At 46.2% G+C, this 17133-nt stretch overlaps 1 protein-coding gene across 1 annotated transcript in view; it reads left to right on the top strand.

Annotated features, from left to right (window-relative positions):
* Positions 1-17133, top strand: part of LOC122384384 (glutamate receptor ionotropic, delta-2-like) — a 49035-nt gene that overhangs the window by 28213 nt on the left and 3689 nt on the right. The gene's annotated exons all lie outside the window — the stretch shown is intronic.

The following is a 17133-nucleotide window of genomic DNA, read 5'->3' as shown; positions in this document are numbered from 1 at the left end:
TGGCCGAAGCTCAGCTATTAATGATGGAATATGACGATGAGTGCCGTCCGAAACGTCGGCACAAGAGCTGGGTCGCTGACGTGAACCGCCGCCGCCGAGCTCGGGGGGAATTCTTTAACCTCGTACAAGAGCTGCGTAGTGCGTACCAACGATCCCGAACGACACCGCAGCTACCTCCGGATGACCCGCGACACTTTTGCTCTTCTAAGCAAGATCGGGCCAACTATCACTAGACAACACACCAACTTCAGAGAGCCAATCGACGCCGCGCAGCGCCTGGCCGTTACGCTTCGGTTTCTGGCGTCAGGAATGGAGTTTTCGGCTCTGGCTTCCACGTACCACCTGGTAGAGAGGACGGTCCACGCCATAGTGTACGACACGTGTGCCGCGATCATCGCCGCCGTCGGTCCGGAGGTGTTGGCCTCCCCTACTCGCCGCACCTGGGAGAGGAGCGAGGCCCACTTCCGAGACCGGTGGAACTTCCCAAACTGCGTGACCGCGCTGGACGGCAAGCATGCTGACCTGCAGCACCTGCAGGCGCCAGCCAACACCGGAAGTGAATACTACAACTACAAGCACACCTTCAGCACTGTTCTGGCCACTGTGGACGGCGACTACAGATTCGTCTACGTGTCGGTGGGAAGTGCCGGGAGAGAATCGGACGGCGGCGTACAGGGTGTCCCGAAATTGATGCGCGGTTGGTGCCGCATGTTATGTTGTCCCTCCCGAGTGCTGAACAACTGCAATTTTACCGGCTCTGGCACCACGGACATCTTGCTGGTCACACGATCACGTGAACCAAGCGGCTAACCCGACCGCGGCCGGTAGTGGGCGCGGGAGGCCACTCCTGTCCAGACAGGCAACGTGGAGAAACCGCATATCACCAAAAGTGAAAAGGCACAAACTACCGATCCGCTACCGCGCCACACTGGGCCGATCGCCAGGTCTAGCACGACATGGGTAAAAAAATCGAGCTTTGTGGATGTGCAATGAAACCTATACCAATTTGTTCAAAAATGATCATACTACATTGCTGTGGTCTTTGTTTTCCAACACAATTGCTATTTCATGGCGAAAACTCAGCTTAAACACGAACTTCGGAATCGTTTGGACCGAACTCGTCCCCCGCACTCTTCGACAACGTATCTTTGATCCACGAAAACAATCACAATTTGAGGAGGAATTCCACATTTGTATACATCAAACGATAGCTCCGGGTCTGCAGAACACACATAACCACATGAAAATGGCGAACTCTTACTTGGTCATGATGTATTGGCACCGCAAAGATTTAAAGACGAAAATATAATTTCACATAATTGATGTCACACACAAATAGACTTTTAAAAAAAGTACCGCAGAGTACCGCTTCGAAAATCTCGCTACATGTCAATGATTCATTGCACTACAAGATCCAACAGTCATTTTTTGCGACTTTTTGCGACTTTGGATGTGGCAGCCAAACATCAACCCGCGCCGGACCGGTGCTCGGCGTCAAACGCGCCGGGCCGGGAGGTGTTGATTGAATACTCCCCCTTCTAACTCGGCTCTTGGGCCACATAGCGACACGTAGTAAGTGGCATTCGAAAGAGCGCCCGAAATTCTAGATGGAGTAATTAGTCATTTCTAGGTCAGGTCAAAGCCCAAAGGTCACGTCACCAGAGGTCATCAAAGGTAAAATGTTGCATATATCAACATTTCTCGAAAACCGGCCCTTACCTCGGGGACCAATAGAGCTACATCGTCGCGGAAAAGTGCATTCAATAGCTCTTTTAGCGGTCTTTCTCAAATAAGCCCTCAGATTTGGCTTAACCCTCGCCCCTAGTGTTGTTTTTCCAGCCGCGAACGTATAGAAGGGGTCCGTTGGACCACCCCCCGCCGTGTCGCCCCTGATCGAGCTAGAGCTTCGCGGAAAAGACGAGCGTGTTGCCCGTGACAGGAGGAAGCTGATAATACCCAATTGTAAGGTCCTAGGTCATCGGTTGACCTTCCAGGTCAGGTCAATGACCCAAAAGTCGGGAAAATCGGGACCTGTTAGAACGTCGTAAAGGGTGGCTGCTATGGGTTTTTTGGGTGCTGATCACGAATATAATGTTATTTACGATCATGGATGATGTCTTCATGCATTTAGGCCAGGTCGGGTCAGGTCAGGTCAGGTCAACCAGTAAGGGTTTTGCCGGGTATTTGCAGTAGGTGGCAACCGCCTCTGACAGCTTTGTAACATGTTACGAAGGCACAAAAGCTACATAGTAAATGTTCAAATGGTTGCTAGATTCGAATTCAGCTCCAAAAACTAGCCTAGAAACATGTAAAGCTCGAAAAAGTGAACGGTCATCAAAGGTCAATGACCTTACCTGACCTTCTGGTGACCTTGACAACCACCCTAATGCATGGGAGCAACATAATATCCCATGTTTGGACGCTTTAAACCAAGAAAAGACTGCAAACCCGCAACTAATGCGAGCCGACATACGCTGAATCGCGATTCCGGCCAAACATGGTCTCGAAAGAAGGTCACAGGTCAAAGATCATTAAGGTCAGGGTCATGAAATTTTCAGGTTAGCTGTAAAAGTAGTTATCGCGAGGGTACTGAAAGTTTCGTTGCGATCGGCCGCTTTTTACGCGAATTACTCGCGAAAAACCAAGGGTTCCGTTCGAAGATTCAGGCCCTGTCGCGCTAGAATGGCATATCGGCCCACTGTGCGCGCGGTGGGGATGATCAAGGACGGTGTGACCCAGGTTCCGGATGCCAGAGAATTGGGCGTCAACTCTGCGACAATTAAACTTTGGATGGACTGCAAACGATCAGGAGAGACACTGAAGAACAGCACAGTTCGAGGGCGGAAGACTGCGTTGAGCCGAGTGGCGAAAATCGATATTGCAAAGTCGACCTTTAAAAAGCACCATTCAACATCGCTGACAAGAAAACTGAATGAGATGCATGTCCCAGCATCCAAATCGACCCTCCACCAGTATTTGAAGACTATCTTGAAGCTGAAGCTGCTCAGCTTCAGGATGCAGACGTGGCCTACCGTGGTCCAGAAGTGCAGGCAGCTGGATTTCGCGAAGACCCACAAAAACTGGACCATTCTGGACTGGAGATGCGTCCTTTTCAGTGACAAGGTGCCCTTTGTGGTCTCTAAGCCCCTAACTGCCAGAACGATCGAAATGTGGGCCAACGGCAGCTCTGAGGCCGTGAAATAAATTCGAGCACTTTATAAGTTATTGAGGATAGAACAACGGCGCATCAATTTCGGGACACCCTGTATTCCGCCGCAGCGACATGGCCGCCGCCCTTCGAGACGACTCTCTGCAGCTGCCACCGCCCAATGCCCAACCCGGGACCAACACCACCATGCCGCACGTCATCATCGCCGACGAGGCGTTCCCGCTCACCACCGCCATCATGCGGCCGTATCCCGGGCGTACGTAGGCAAGTCATGCAGTCCAAGCCACGGTGTTAAACTACCGCCTCTCGCGCGCCCGTTTCGCTCGCTCCTAAATCATTTAACAAATCCGCGGTGTATTGTGTAATGACCAATCCTACCACGAACGACATCACTCATGACCGGCCTAGACTACCCAGATGCACCGTTTGCTTATTGACAACTGTAAGAACATGTAACTCAGCGATGACAATCACAGAAAACCAATGTACCGATTACCGATGCCATATCATATATTAACCCGCGACCGCCTGGGGGGGTCGGATCCGACCCCCCCCCCCTCCGTTTTTCTTGAATAACTTATGAACCGCTTACGCTATCGACTTGAAACTTGGCATACCTTCTCTCCCATTAATTTGACGTCCCCTGTGCAATTTTGAAGAAAAAAAAATCCAAAAAATTTTGAGATATATCGATTTTAGGGATGTAACTACATGGCGTTTTCAGTCAAAAAGTGGTAAATGTTTGAAAATCGCCAAAAATCAGGGTTTAAAGCAAATTGCAAATTAAGGACATGAATAGATGCAGCTCAACAAGTTCTTTAAAATGGCTATCTCGGATTTTCCATAAAATGCGTTTTTCACCCCTAAAAATTCAAAAAAACTATATTTTTTGAAAAACAGCTCATAAAATCCAAAATTTTGAGAATTTCTAAAAAACCGGAATATATGTTATAGAGCTCTATTAGAACATTAGATGTCCCAAATTTCAACTTTCTATCTTGATTTTTGACCCCCCAATTGTAAAAAATAGCTCCAACATGCATAGGGCATGGTGACGTCATAAGCATTTTCGTGAATTAGAGGCACTTCTGAACATCGCATGTGAAAACAAATGGCACCACTAGATTCCTGGGACAAAGGTCGTCTAGAAAAGTGTATTTTTATGTCAAAAATAAAAAGTTGAAAAATTGATCTTTTTTCTTAACCCTCTCTTAGTTATGTATGGTATAAACGATTTTTTATGCTTTCAATGCACACTTATCACCAAGCACAGTGACTTGGGGTCACATATAACCATTACCATCGGATTCGGCGTAAAAAATAAGCCATAAAACATGTGTCGCACGCCCATGTAGCAGAAAGTGAAAACCGTGACCTTTCGTGACCTGACCTGACCTTGACCCGTACTTAGTATGACCCCTATACGCACATGGTACCTTCACTAGGCCTTTAAGGTCATTTTTGGCGAGTTTCGCGCAGCAGCTGTCGATTCCGCTGTCCGTAAGCCTAATCATGCAAAACCCCAGAATTTGACCTTTGACCTGACCTTGACCCGAAAGTTGACCTCAATCTTAAAATCTTAAGAGTGCTTTGGGAAGGTCTCGTAGAGACCTTTCGAACGCCGCCTCGCGGGGCTCGATACGACCATTGGTTCTCGAGATAACAGGGGGGGTCGGATCCGACCCCCCCCCCCAGGCTGTCGTGGGTACGGAAATAGCCCAGGCGGTGCCGGGTTAAGTAAAAACATGGGAAAATACCAAACACCGGACCAGCTTGGGAAGGTGAGAGAAACATCAACTTTTTACCAAATTCACTGGCTATTTAGCAGTGACCATCTCACCTTACCATATGAGTTGAGATAGCCGAATTGATGGCCATGGCCTGCTAATACCGGGTTGGGCACTCAACATCGAAAAATGCTTTAATTCGAGATATGGAATTTCAAAATTGCAGTTTTCGTATTCTAAGGGGCTAATGCATTGGAATGTCCCCTTAGAATTCGTGGCGTCTGCGGAGATCTAACGATTTTTAAATCAGGCTAAAACCATCGTTAACACGTGGTGGTATACACTGCTTTGCGCGCAACGTCTGCCGCACTTCGAGGCTGCCAAAGCTTCCAAATAAGTCGCTAGGAATAGCGGAGATCCCAAAAAGTAAAAACCTAATATCTTGAAAACCAGTGAATATTTTTCGGTGAAATTTGGTAGGAATTCATTATTGATCTTTCCGAACCAAGGGACATCACTTTTATGTCAATTCACATAGGCGTAGGAACAGGGGGGCCAGGTGGGCAAGTGCCCACCCACTTTTCGAGGTGGGGGGGCCAACCATGTGTTTTGGCCCACCCACTTTTTACTCGAGGCCCCTCGTCTCGATTTGAGAGGACGTCGTCACCTTCCAGAATAAACAAACTCGGTAAAAATAAGCTCCACGAATCCCCACGCACGGACTCCAAGGGGCTGTGATGGATCCAAGGAGGCCCTCTGTTCATACTTGTCAGTCGCAGCCCCTGAGACTGATAGCCTGAGAGGCCCTAGTGGATCTGAGGAGGCCCCAATATCCACACTGGTCTGGGGAGGCCCCTGACACTGGCGGTCTGGGAGGCCCCTCTATCCACACTAGTCAGAGGTCTGAGACTAGTGGTCTGGGAGGCCCGCCATCCACACTAGTCAGAATAGGCCCCTGACACTGGCGGTCTAGTTGAGGCCCCCTACCCTCACTAGTCATAGGAGGCCCCTCTATCCTCAATAGTCAGAAGAGGCCCCTGAGACTGATGGTCTGGGATGCCTATCCATCTACACTGTAGTCAGAGGAGGCCCCTGAGACTGATGACCTGAGAGGCCCTTATAATCACACCAGGCAGAAGAGGCCCATGAGACTGATGGACTGAGAGGTCCTTCTATTCATACTGGCCACAGGAGACCCCCAAAATTTTCGGTCTGGGAGGTCCCTCAATCCGGCACCAGTCAGAAGAGTCCCCTGAGACTGATGGCCTGGGAAGCCCTTATATTCACACTAGGCAGAGGAGGCCCCTGAGACTGATGGTATGAGAGGCCCTCATATTCACACCATTCAGAAGAGGCCCCCGAGGCTGATGGCTGTGAGGCCCTTCTGTTCATATAACTGGCCACTGGAGGCCCCTGAAACCGGTGGTCTGGGAGGGCCCTCTATCCATACTAGTCAGAAGAGGCCCCTGAGACCGATGGTCTGAGAGGCTCTTATATTCATACTGGCCACAAGAGGCCCCTGAGACTGATAGTCAGAGAGGTCCACTCCTAATGAATCTGAGGGGGCCCTCTATCCACATTTACACTTTTCTAGGGAGGCCCCCGAGACTGATGGTCTGAGAGGCCCTTTTATTTATACTGTCCACAGGAGCCCCCTGAGATTAATGGTCTGAGAGGCTCCTCTATTTATACTAACCAGAGGAGGCCCCTAGGATTGATGGTCTAACAGGCCCTTCTATTCATACTAGCCAGAGGAGGCCCATGAGACTGATGGTCTGCTGAGAGGCCCTTCTATTCAAACTATATATAGTGTCTCTTAGGGCCCTATATCGGTGGCTCTGGGGGCCCCACACCGGCGCCTCTGTGGGCCACCACACCTGTGCATCTCAAGGCTCTATAGGTATACATCTGAAGGACCCACACCGACACCTTTCAGGGCCCCACACCAGTATCTCGGAGGCCGGAGCTCTGAAGGCCCCACACCGGTGACTCTGACGACTCACCGGCTCCTGAGAGCACCATGTTGATGTCTAACGGCTCCACAAGGCCACTGAAGGCACCACACAAGCTCTCACTGAGCTCTAATGTCCATGTACCGGCCTCTGAGGGATTTAAGCCAGCGCATTCATAGCTCCACACCAGCAATTGTAAGGGCTTCACACTGAAGTATCTGAGGGTTCCACACCGGTGTCTCTAAGGGCCACATACCGGCATCTCTGAGGGCCCCATACCGGCGTCTCCGAGGGTTCACATCTGGCGGGCACCCATCAGCGACTGAAGGTCCCACACTGTCGACTCCGAGAGCCCCATCTGCGTCTGGGAGCACCATGCCGTCTCTAAGAACCACAACGGCTCCTCCGTACGAAAGATGGGCGTCTGCATGCCAAAGGGGAGCGGTTCTGAGACAGTAGGGCACCTACGTGCAATAGAGGGGCGCCTATGAAGCCCATAGGGGCGCCTCAATGCGAAAGAGGGTCGCCTCTGAGGCCTACATATATGGGCATCCACATGCATTAGAGGTCTGCGACTGCAATTGATCAATGCCATGGGGATGCATTCATAAGAAACAGGGGAGAGGCATGGCAAAGAGAGGCGCCTTCAAGTGTCCATAAAAGAGAGACGTCTATGCTAATCGCACATTGTATGCGACAACGGGGCGACTGTGGGACATACAGGGATGTCTCTGATGACTATACATAGGGCGCTTATATGCCAAAGAGGGCGCCTTATGAAGCTAATGGGGGCACCTGGGAAACGAGGAAGACATTTGTGTGAAGCGGGCCGCCGTCCACTATGCGGAGCGCTTGCGGTCCGTACGGAATTTAATACAGAGAGAGCCCTATGGGCGCATGCGGTCTCCGTCCGGAGTCGGTCAGGAATGTCTCCGCATCCGGACAGCAAACGGAGAGCTCACGCACACTCGATATCAGTTGCGTATATCGTTGAGAGCTGTTGCGAGGAGCATGATAAATGTAGGAAGTATCATTAGAATATATGACCTTCTCCTCGGAAAATGACCAAATGAATGAAAATGATTATTTATTGATGAATTGATGATATTTCGGTCACAGACCTTCGTCTAAATCGAATTCGTGAAATCGTACAAGGCAAAAGTAGCTACTTTTGCCTTGTACGATTTCACGAATTCGATTTAGACGAAGGCCTGTGACCGAAATATCATCAAGTCATCAATAAATAATCATTTTCATTCATTTGGTCATTTTCCGAGGAGAAGGTCATATATTCTAATGATACTTCGATATCAGTTGTTACAAAAAGAAAATATGGCCATTGCCTAGCATCACAAGATGGTGCCATGCCAAGGAAATAATATTAATTTACTTTGTCTTGAAAGAGTTGAAATTCAATCTTAAATTTGCAATTGAAAACTCGAAGACGGGCGACGGGCCATGTCCGCATCCATTCCGTCTGCGTTCTCCGCACAAAGTTCAACACGTCGTACTTTGGTACTTCGTCTCTGCGACAGCCGTGAGCCGCGACAGCCACTTCGGATGTCGATTGATAACCCGATTTCGAATTTAGCTCGAGGGAGGTCACGCGCGACTTGCATAACGTGACTTCCGAGTCGGGACTGAATATAATTACGCCAATTATCAGCGATATGTGTCCACACAACATGGATGCGGTCCGCACACGATTTCCGTACGGACCGGATGCGCCCACCTAAATTCCGTACGGACCGCAAGCATTCCGCACAGTGGACGGCGGCCTTAACCCTATTCCTGGCGGGGGGGGGGGGGGCCTCAGGAGCCCCCCCCCCTGAGGTTTTTTGGTTATTTCTCCCAAACGCGTTGAGCTAGGAAGCTCAAATTTTCTGACTTTTCCTAAAAGGCTTCTACGCAACATGCCTTAAAATTTTGAGTTGATCTGACCTCAGGTCAGGTCACCAGAGGCGGTTTGGTGACCCTACCTCAGAAAAGTTTGCAATCACGCCAGAGCTAGAGTTTTTGACCGATCAATTTCTTCTCTTCAGGCTTTAGTTAGGGTACCAGTATGTGCAATTTGTATATCTCGGAATTTTGATATCGGTGACCTAAGGTCAGGTCAGTTTCGCGACCTCCCCATTATAAGTCAATGGGGGAAAAATCAACTCCCTGTTTTTACCACTAAAACGGGTCGGAATGGCCCCATATACCATACATGACTTCATATACGATCAACCTTCACTACCTTGAGGTCTGTTTTGCTGTTGGGCAGCTGTGAGGTCATGTGACGTCATCAAAGGTCACCAAAGGTTTTTGGCCAATAACTCCGTACAGGAACAAGATACAGACGCGTGGATGGTCTCATTGTGTTCAGCTCGTCAAGACGCATCGAATGATATACATGATGACCTCGAGGTCACGTGACCTGAGGTCAACCTTTGACCTTGACCTTGCGAGGTCAACATATATATCATTCGATGCGGATTGACGAGAGGATCACGATGATGCCCTTAGTTTGTTCCTATTTTGACTAATTCGAAAGTTATTCGAGAAAAACTCTCTCCATATCTAGCGCCGCCATTTTGACTTTTTCGACCCCTGTGACGTCATCTTTGACCTGACCTGAAAATGACCTTTGTAAAAATTGTAGATCTTGACCGTGCGTATCCGATGCCGTTTACCGTTTGTCGCTAACTTGCTTCGTTCTCGAGATCTCAGGGGGGGGGGGCCGAATCGGCCCCCCCCCGCCAGTTTCTTGTCCCGGCGGAGCCCGCCAGGAATAGGGTTAAAGGGACCCTCCCACCTTAACATTAGTTTTGAGTTGAGATAGCCAAATTGGTGGCCATGGCCTGCAAATACCGGTTTGGGCACTCACAACATCGAAAAATGCTTTAATTCGAAGATATGGAATTTCAAACTTGCAGTTTTCGGATTCTAAGGGGCTAATGCATTGGAATGCCCCCTTAGAATCAGGGTTGTATACGACTCAATCAATAGCAATCAATTCAATCACGACAAATTTGGGAAACCAATCAAATCAATCAAGTCAGAGCAGTTTTCGGGAATTGATTCAATCGACTCAAACGCGACAATGAAAGGAATCAATCAACTCAATCAAACGACTCAAACCAAGATATACATTAGGTTTTTTGCCCCACCAACTTGGAAAAGTGTCCATAGCAGTCTGGTGTACCTACCTACCTACCTACCTACCTACAGAAGAAACAAAAATATTGTCATTTAAAATTATAAATTGCCATGCCATTCAAAGTTTTTATGTAATAAGGAAGGATACCTAGTGATGGACAGGTGGATCATGATATTGAGGTTCAATGGGTAGAATTGGAGCAGAAGTTTCATTTAATGGGTGCAAAATAACCCAGTAGTTGACTTCAACAAACGCCCCTTAACCCAAATCACCACCTTTCACCTAAAAGTTGTCAATTTAATTTTGGCCATATTCCAGCTAAGTCATCAGGCCATCTACCCCATGTAAAGCCCCCGTCTGTCTCTTATATATGTGAGTTATGCGGAGCTCTTCTGAATTGAACCCTGAACATAATGAACCTAGCTAGGTTACATGCCACACTGACACCATATTGATATGAAAGTGTTGAAAATGTGCTATAAATTTGACAACTTCATTAGGTATGCTTTATGAAGACAGCAGGAAAGCAGGTAGGTACCTACTTACCTGCCTAGATGTGTCACTGGCTACCAACAGTACCAACGAAGGTAGATAGGTTATATGTGAAGAATTCAAAACATTTTATTGCAATACAATTTGAAACTGTTAGGACTGGGGGATAGGGATGAGCATTAAAATATATTTAAAAGGAAATGGAAAGGACAGGGACTCTGGAACCACAGGATAAGTTAAGGACAAAGGAAGAAGAACAATGAAAATTAAATGCCGTTGGTGCGACTGCGAAAAAACAAAGAAAACGTTTTGCCAAGAAGTATGCTAAGCTTTTATAAATCCTTATTCTTCGTCTTTTGATTTTTTGGTAAGATGACGTCATTGATTATCATGTAGTATGGTAGATCATCATAAAATAAATCGGTTGTACAACACCAATTTCGTTTTAATTATTATTTCAATTGAAATAAAACCACTTAATAATATTCGGTAAAATATTTTAAGGAAAATGAAATATGTTATGCCTAGGCTCTCAGGAGAAAAGGATCAACAAACGTTCTGCTGCAAATTAAACAATGCAGCAAATTAGCTATTAATGTAAACGTAATTAGCGAGACGAAAACGGCGCTTTTGTTTCAGCTATTTTTGTAGGGGTTTCAGATATTTATAGAGTTCAGTGGATTGTTTCTGAGGAGATGTGGAGATGTGAATTAGTAATTAATCACACTTTATTAGTATATAGGGCCTTGCACTTTATCATCTGGATTAAAAAAAAAATTCCTGCTGAGTGCAGAAAGGTAGGTAGGTGCATCGCCAGGTTCTATCACAGGATTGGACTCAATTGGAGCAGTTATTGCAGTTGAAAGTCAAAGTTGGCTGTTCATGTTTAGGCCCTGTTCTTTATTTGGCCATCTACTCCATATTGCAGTTGTGATGACAAGCAGTTTTCAGTGTAGTTTTGTGATCTTTGATGTCATCAATTGGTGTCATTATTTTTCGTCAACTAAAACTTATTTCAACTTTCCATTCAATCGACTCAATCATACGAGTCACTCTAATTTTCGGGAATCAAATCAGTCAACCAGTCGCTAAAGTCAAACGAGTCAGTCAACCAGTCATCTCGAAAAGTCAATCGACTCAATCCAATCAACTCAAAATACGCGCTGAATCAAATCAATCAATTCAATCGACTTGATTGGTATACAACCCTGCTTAGAATTTGTGACGTCAGCGGAGATCTAACTATTTTCAAATCTTAGACTAAAACCATCGTTAACACGTGGTGGTATACGCTGCTTTGCGCGCAACGTCTGCCGTATTTTAAGGCTGCCAAATTATTGCTTCCAAATAAAGTCGCTAGTAACAGGGGAGATCCCAAAAAGTAAACAAAAGTAAAAGCCTAATATCTTGAAAACCAGTGAATATTTTTCGGTGAAATTTGGTAGATATTCGTTTCCGCTCTTTCTGAACCAAGGGACATCACTTTTATGCCAATTCATTAACTTTTTTGAGGGTGGGAGGGTCCCTTTAAGGGTTTTCAGGGGTCATGCGCCGTTTGCGGCAAATAGATTCTTAAAAAATCGGAGGAGAGGAGGAATAAGTTTTAAAAATGGTGCGGACTTTCCGCACTGTTCGCTTAAGCGGTTACGCCCCTGGGTAGGTAAGTACATCTGCCCGATCTCAGAAGCTGGATTTGGAGGTCATACTTGAAAGCAGCCAGCAGGACGAGGCAAAAGTTGGAGGCCCCTGAAAATAGGAGGCCCCTGGAAAAGGAGGCCCCTTGACAGGGTGGCCCACCCACTTTTCATGACGTTCCTACGCCCGTGTCAATTCATTAAAAAAAAAAATTGAAGGTGGGAGGTTCTCTTAAATACTGACTCGTAACACCGACAAAATACCAAAAACATTAGGGTTGAAATACCAAATACCAATTTGGTTTCGGTTCGGTATCGGTATACTAAAAAGTTGGTGTCCGATTGAAATCCCGAAGTTGATTTAATGAAAGGTCGCCAAAATGTTTTCGCTAATAACTTTTTGCAAAAAGGAAATAGTCGCGCGCTAGGTCCCATTGTGTTTAGCTGGTCAAGACGCATTGCATAATATCCATTTTGGTCTTGAGAATTCGTGACCTGAGTAAGTTTTCACTTTGACTTACCTGCCCAGCCGGTCTGCCGTCGGATGAAATAAACCGTTTTTAAAGGGACCCTCCCACCTTAACATTAGATTTGAGTTGAGATAGCCAAAATGGGGTCCCTGGCTCACAATTACCGGTTTCGGCACTCAAACATCGAGAAATGCCTTAAACCGGAAATATTGAATTTCAAAATTGCAGCATTTTGATTCAGAGGGGCTAATGCATAGGAATACCCCTCTGAATGTGTGACGTCAGCGCAGATATCTAACGATTTTTAAATGTTTGACTAAAACGTTTTGTAGCACGCGGTGGTATATGCTGCTTTGCGCGCATAAAGTGCCGAACTTTCAGCTGCCAAACTATTGCTTCCAAATAAAGTCGCTAGGAACAGCGGAGATCCCAAAAAGTAAACAAAAGTAAAAGTCTAAAGTATCTTGAAAACCGGTGAATATTTATCGGTGAAATTTGGTAGATATTCGTTTTCGCTCCTTCTGAACCGAGCGACATCACTTTCATGCCAATTCATAAACTTTTTTGAAGGTGGGAGGGTCCCTTTAAGTAAAGTTTTAAGACAGGCAACGATAAGCCGGTGCTGAACAGCATCACGCCAGATCCGACAGCTCCAGCGGACGTGACCAAGGCCCTAATTACAAGATTGCACGGACTAATTTCTACTAAACCTACCAGAATATAGTTTCACGGTTGGATATTTCAAAAATTATTCGATCAAAATTTCTTCATTATTATCTCGTTATCATTTATAGGCAATTTTATAAATAAGCCTTCAATTTGTTTGCCTTTTACTTGCAAAATAACTTTCTAGTATTGGGTCAACATCGTGGTATAGCAGTAGGAACCATATCTGGCAAAACCACAATACCTACAACCAGCAGAAATGCAGCCACCAGGTGTCGCTACAGTCGCCGCACAAATGTCGCTTCTGCGATTTTATCACAAAGGCGAAGAGGACGGGTTCGCTGTCATTCGAAGTGCTCAATGACTTCCACAACCTACTGCAGCGGTACTAGAAGCCAGGGTGTATAAAACAACGGGTACGCCATCGACGCGGAAAGCGCCCATTTTACCTGGATGAGCTACAGGGTAATGATATTTTTTTAATATGGCAAAAAAAAATAGAACATTCGATTCTGACAAGTAAAGTCAAATTCAGAGACCAGTTATTTTTTAATAATATGTACCAGGAATAACATACTGACCATGGTTAAAAGCTAGTCGAAAAGCGTATAGTTGATCTTAGATGGAAGCAATCAATGGAAGGCAGAGATGGCGAGGCTTAAAGGAACTATCCTACCTTCTAAAATGTTGTTAAAACCAGTTAAATTGTGCCCGACTTTATAGATTGAATGACCAGGAACACGGTTCTGGCATTTACTTTTTCATTTAACATCTTAGGCTTCCCATATTCCAAACACAAACTTTCAAATATGTGACGCCACAGCCCAAAATTACCTCCTTACCCAGGCCACATAACTGTCATAAAGCTGATTCTTATTACTCTGTAGGCACCACAACAAAGTTCAGACCAAGTTTTAAGCGGTTTTTCAACGAACAAACCCATTTAAATCAGAATGACTAAACGAGGTGATGTCACACTAACGGTCGCTCCATGTTGAAGATAGGGCCTTGCGCAAGGCCCATTTTCAAATGAAGGGAACGAATTTCTTCAACACCAAGAGGCCGCGGGGGTTGCAACCTAGATAGATAGTGGTTTCTGAACCTCGCCGCAAACTTGGCTACCTCAACTCAAACCCCATGTTAAAGGTGGGATAGTCCCTTTAATGACTGCCCTCCTACACCCCTGCACTGGAACGCCCACAGCCCCACAGATGCACATTCATGCAGGGTAATGTTAATGGGAGGAATGTGCTTGGCTGTCTTGATTTCAAACACGGAATACCTTGCTGAAAAACCCGCCTTGCTCAGCGCAACTATTTATATACAATGTGAGCGCAACAGCAGGACGCATGAAATCGACCACTGCCAGTGCGTCCCGGCCCCCGCCGAATTTAGTTGGTAGCACTGCTGCTCCACGGCGTAAATTTCTTACCAGCCCTCTTACCAGCCCTTAGGGTTTACATGTTAAATGGCCTGTTTTCGGCGAGCGATATCTCGGTCAACCTTTGAAGGAATAAATGGTTCTTAGTCTCAAATGATGGATCGATGAGACAATTCTTTCCGACAATTCCTCTACCGTTTTTCACGAAAACCCAGCCGATCTTCTACGGCGTACAGGGTAAAGATTTCTCTGCACGCCATCACAGGCGATGGGTCTCTGCGATCGTCGGCGCGCGGTCCTCGGTAGCGCAGTCGGTAGCGTATTGACTCAATTGAGCTACGGATCCAAGGGTCGTGTGTTCGAATTAGTGATGTCAATTACAGAAAATCGGAATACCGATACCAAACCAAATACCAACCAAAACCATCAGGAAATACCGAAACCGAACCAACTTGAGAACATGAGGAATATACCAACTTTTTACCGATTTTTCAAGCTTGTATACATTACCAAGGGTTCATAATACCAACAAAATACCAAAAACAATCGGATTGAAATACCAAATACCAACTTGGTATCGGTTTGGTATTGGTATACCAAAAAGTTGGTATCCGATTGACATCACTAGTTCGAATCATGGAAGTGCCGCGTGATTTTGGCTAGAATTGAATGATGTAGGTTCTTGAATGTTTGCATAATCAATTATTAATAGCTAATTGAATGTATCTGCCCTCTACTCGGCCCCTAAAACCTTTTATTTAAGAAATATAAGCAATGATTGTCGCGTGCGCGTCACGACTGCCAACCATAAGCGCTACCATATTATAGGTTGAACTAGCTTTTTGCTAGTCCTGACCGCATATAGTAGGTTTTCTAGTAGTTAAACTAGAAATTCCTACCAAAGTTCGTCCTACCCTTCACTCAATATACCCTAATGCGTTCAGCAGAAACTGGGTCCTGGGCTCAATTTTATAACCGCCGTGGAATGGATATGGCAGCACTGGCTGCATTTCAGCTGCAGAAAACTGCTATCAAATGCAAAATGGTTTTCACGCATTTCATTCCATCGTATGTTGACGCTCCAAAGAATCATTTCGTTTATGCGTTTGTCAGCACTGGTATCATTGTAAATGTTACCAAATGCCGTGCTTACATTAGTAAGCGATGTCGCAGTCAACGATGCCGCTGGCAATGCAGTTCTCAAGCACGCCTGTGGTGACGGCACGGTTTGTCAGGAGACGCTCGATTGCATCCACCGAACACGCAACAAACCGCTTGTCGACAAGGCGCTGGAATGCCACATACATAAAGTCGAGGACCATTGCGGCCCCCGCTGTCTATCTGGTCATTTTCGGAGGGGCTGATATCAGTAATCAACCTGCGCAGGCGGCAGAAGTCGTCCACCCAGACGCACGACTCGTGGCCTTTCACTCGCAGCAAAAAGTACTCGGGTGCATGAAGCCGTAGTTGCCATGCAGCTCCCCCCCCCCCCCCAAATGCGGCCGAAGTCGCTGTCTGGCCCAGCGTACACGGCCCAACATGATCTCCAGGCCCATGTCACTCCACTTTTGATGACATCATAAGGGGGCCTAAGGACAATAATGGCGCGGTGCGTCACAATCGCTTTAAAGCTACTTGCCAAAAGTTGCCATTTTTCAAAATATTATTTTGAAATAAAGTTACAAGCAATAAAAATATTGTAATAAAGTTGTTGATTAGATCGATACCATATCTGAAGACTAACTGAAAAATGATTTATTCATAGTAAAAATATAAGCTCGATGCGTTTTTACGTTGCTTTCCTGCAACTGCAGAGGATTTTTAAATCGTCTATATCTTCAAAACCGGCCATTTCTTAGCATATTGCTGCTCTTTTTTATCGCTAGAAAATTAGTTGGACTTTCCCACGACACCAACGGTTGAGCGATATGTGTAGTGTCACCAACAATCTTCAAACGAAGTTAGTCATTTTTACGTTGTAAAGGAATGGAGCACCCCTTGCGAGCATCAGGGGTGACGTCACTCAGGATCTGTCTCTGATTGGTCGGCGGGAGAGTGACTGTACCTTCTATAGATGGCCTTGAAGACCTCACAGTTAGAGGACGCGCAAAAGGGTCATGCGTCCGATGCCGTCCAGTAGAGCACTTCACGGATAGGCTTTTCAGGATCCGGCCCGGCCCATATCCGGCAAGTCATATCCAGATCCGCCCATTATCCGTGTTTCTTTGAATTTCAAAATCCGGCCCGCCCATGGCCCGTATCTCAGCCATACATCCAAAAAATATCCATAATAATCCGTTTCATTACAAACCGGTTGTGAGACTATCAGCATATCGCCATAAGATCCAAACGTTGGACACTAGGAAGCTATCAAATTGTAATAACAGCAATCTTAGCCACTGCAAAATACATTTTGTGGTAAAAGCTGCATTGCTAAGGATAGGGGTAACACATTGACATGGACCTCAGCATTTCACAAGGTTGGCTATCATTAGAATTG

Source organism: Amphibalanus amphitrite, unplaced genomic scaffold, assembly GCF_019059575.1.
Source record: "Amphibalanus amphitrite isolate SeventyFive unplaced genomic scaffold, NRLGWU_Aamphi_draft 000188F_arrow, whole genome shotgun sequence".
Lineage (NCBI taxonomy): Eukaryota > Metazoa > Arthropoda > Thecostraca > Balanomorpha > Balanidae > Amphibalanus > Amphibalanus amphitrite.
This window is presented reverse-complemented; position numbering and strand designations above follow the sequence as displayed.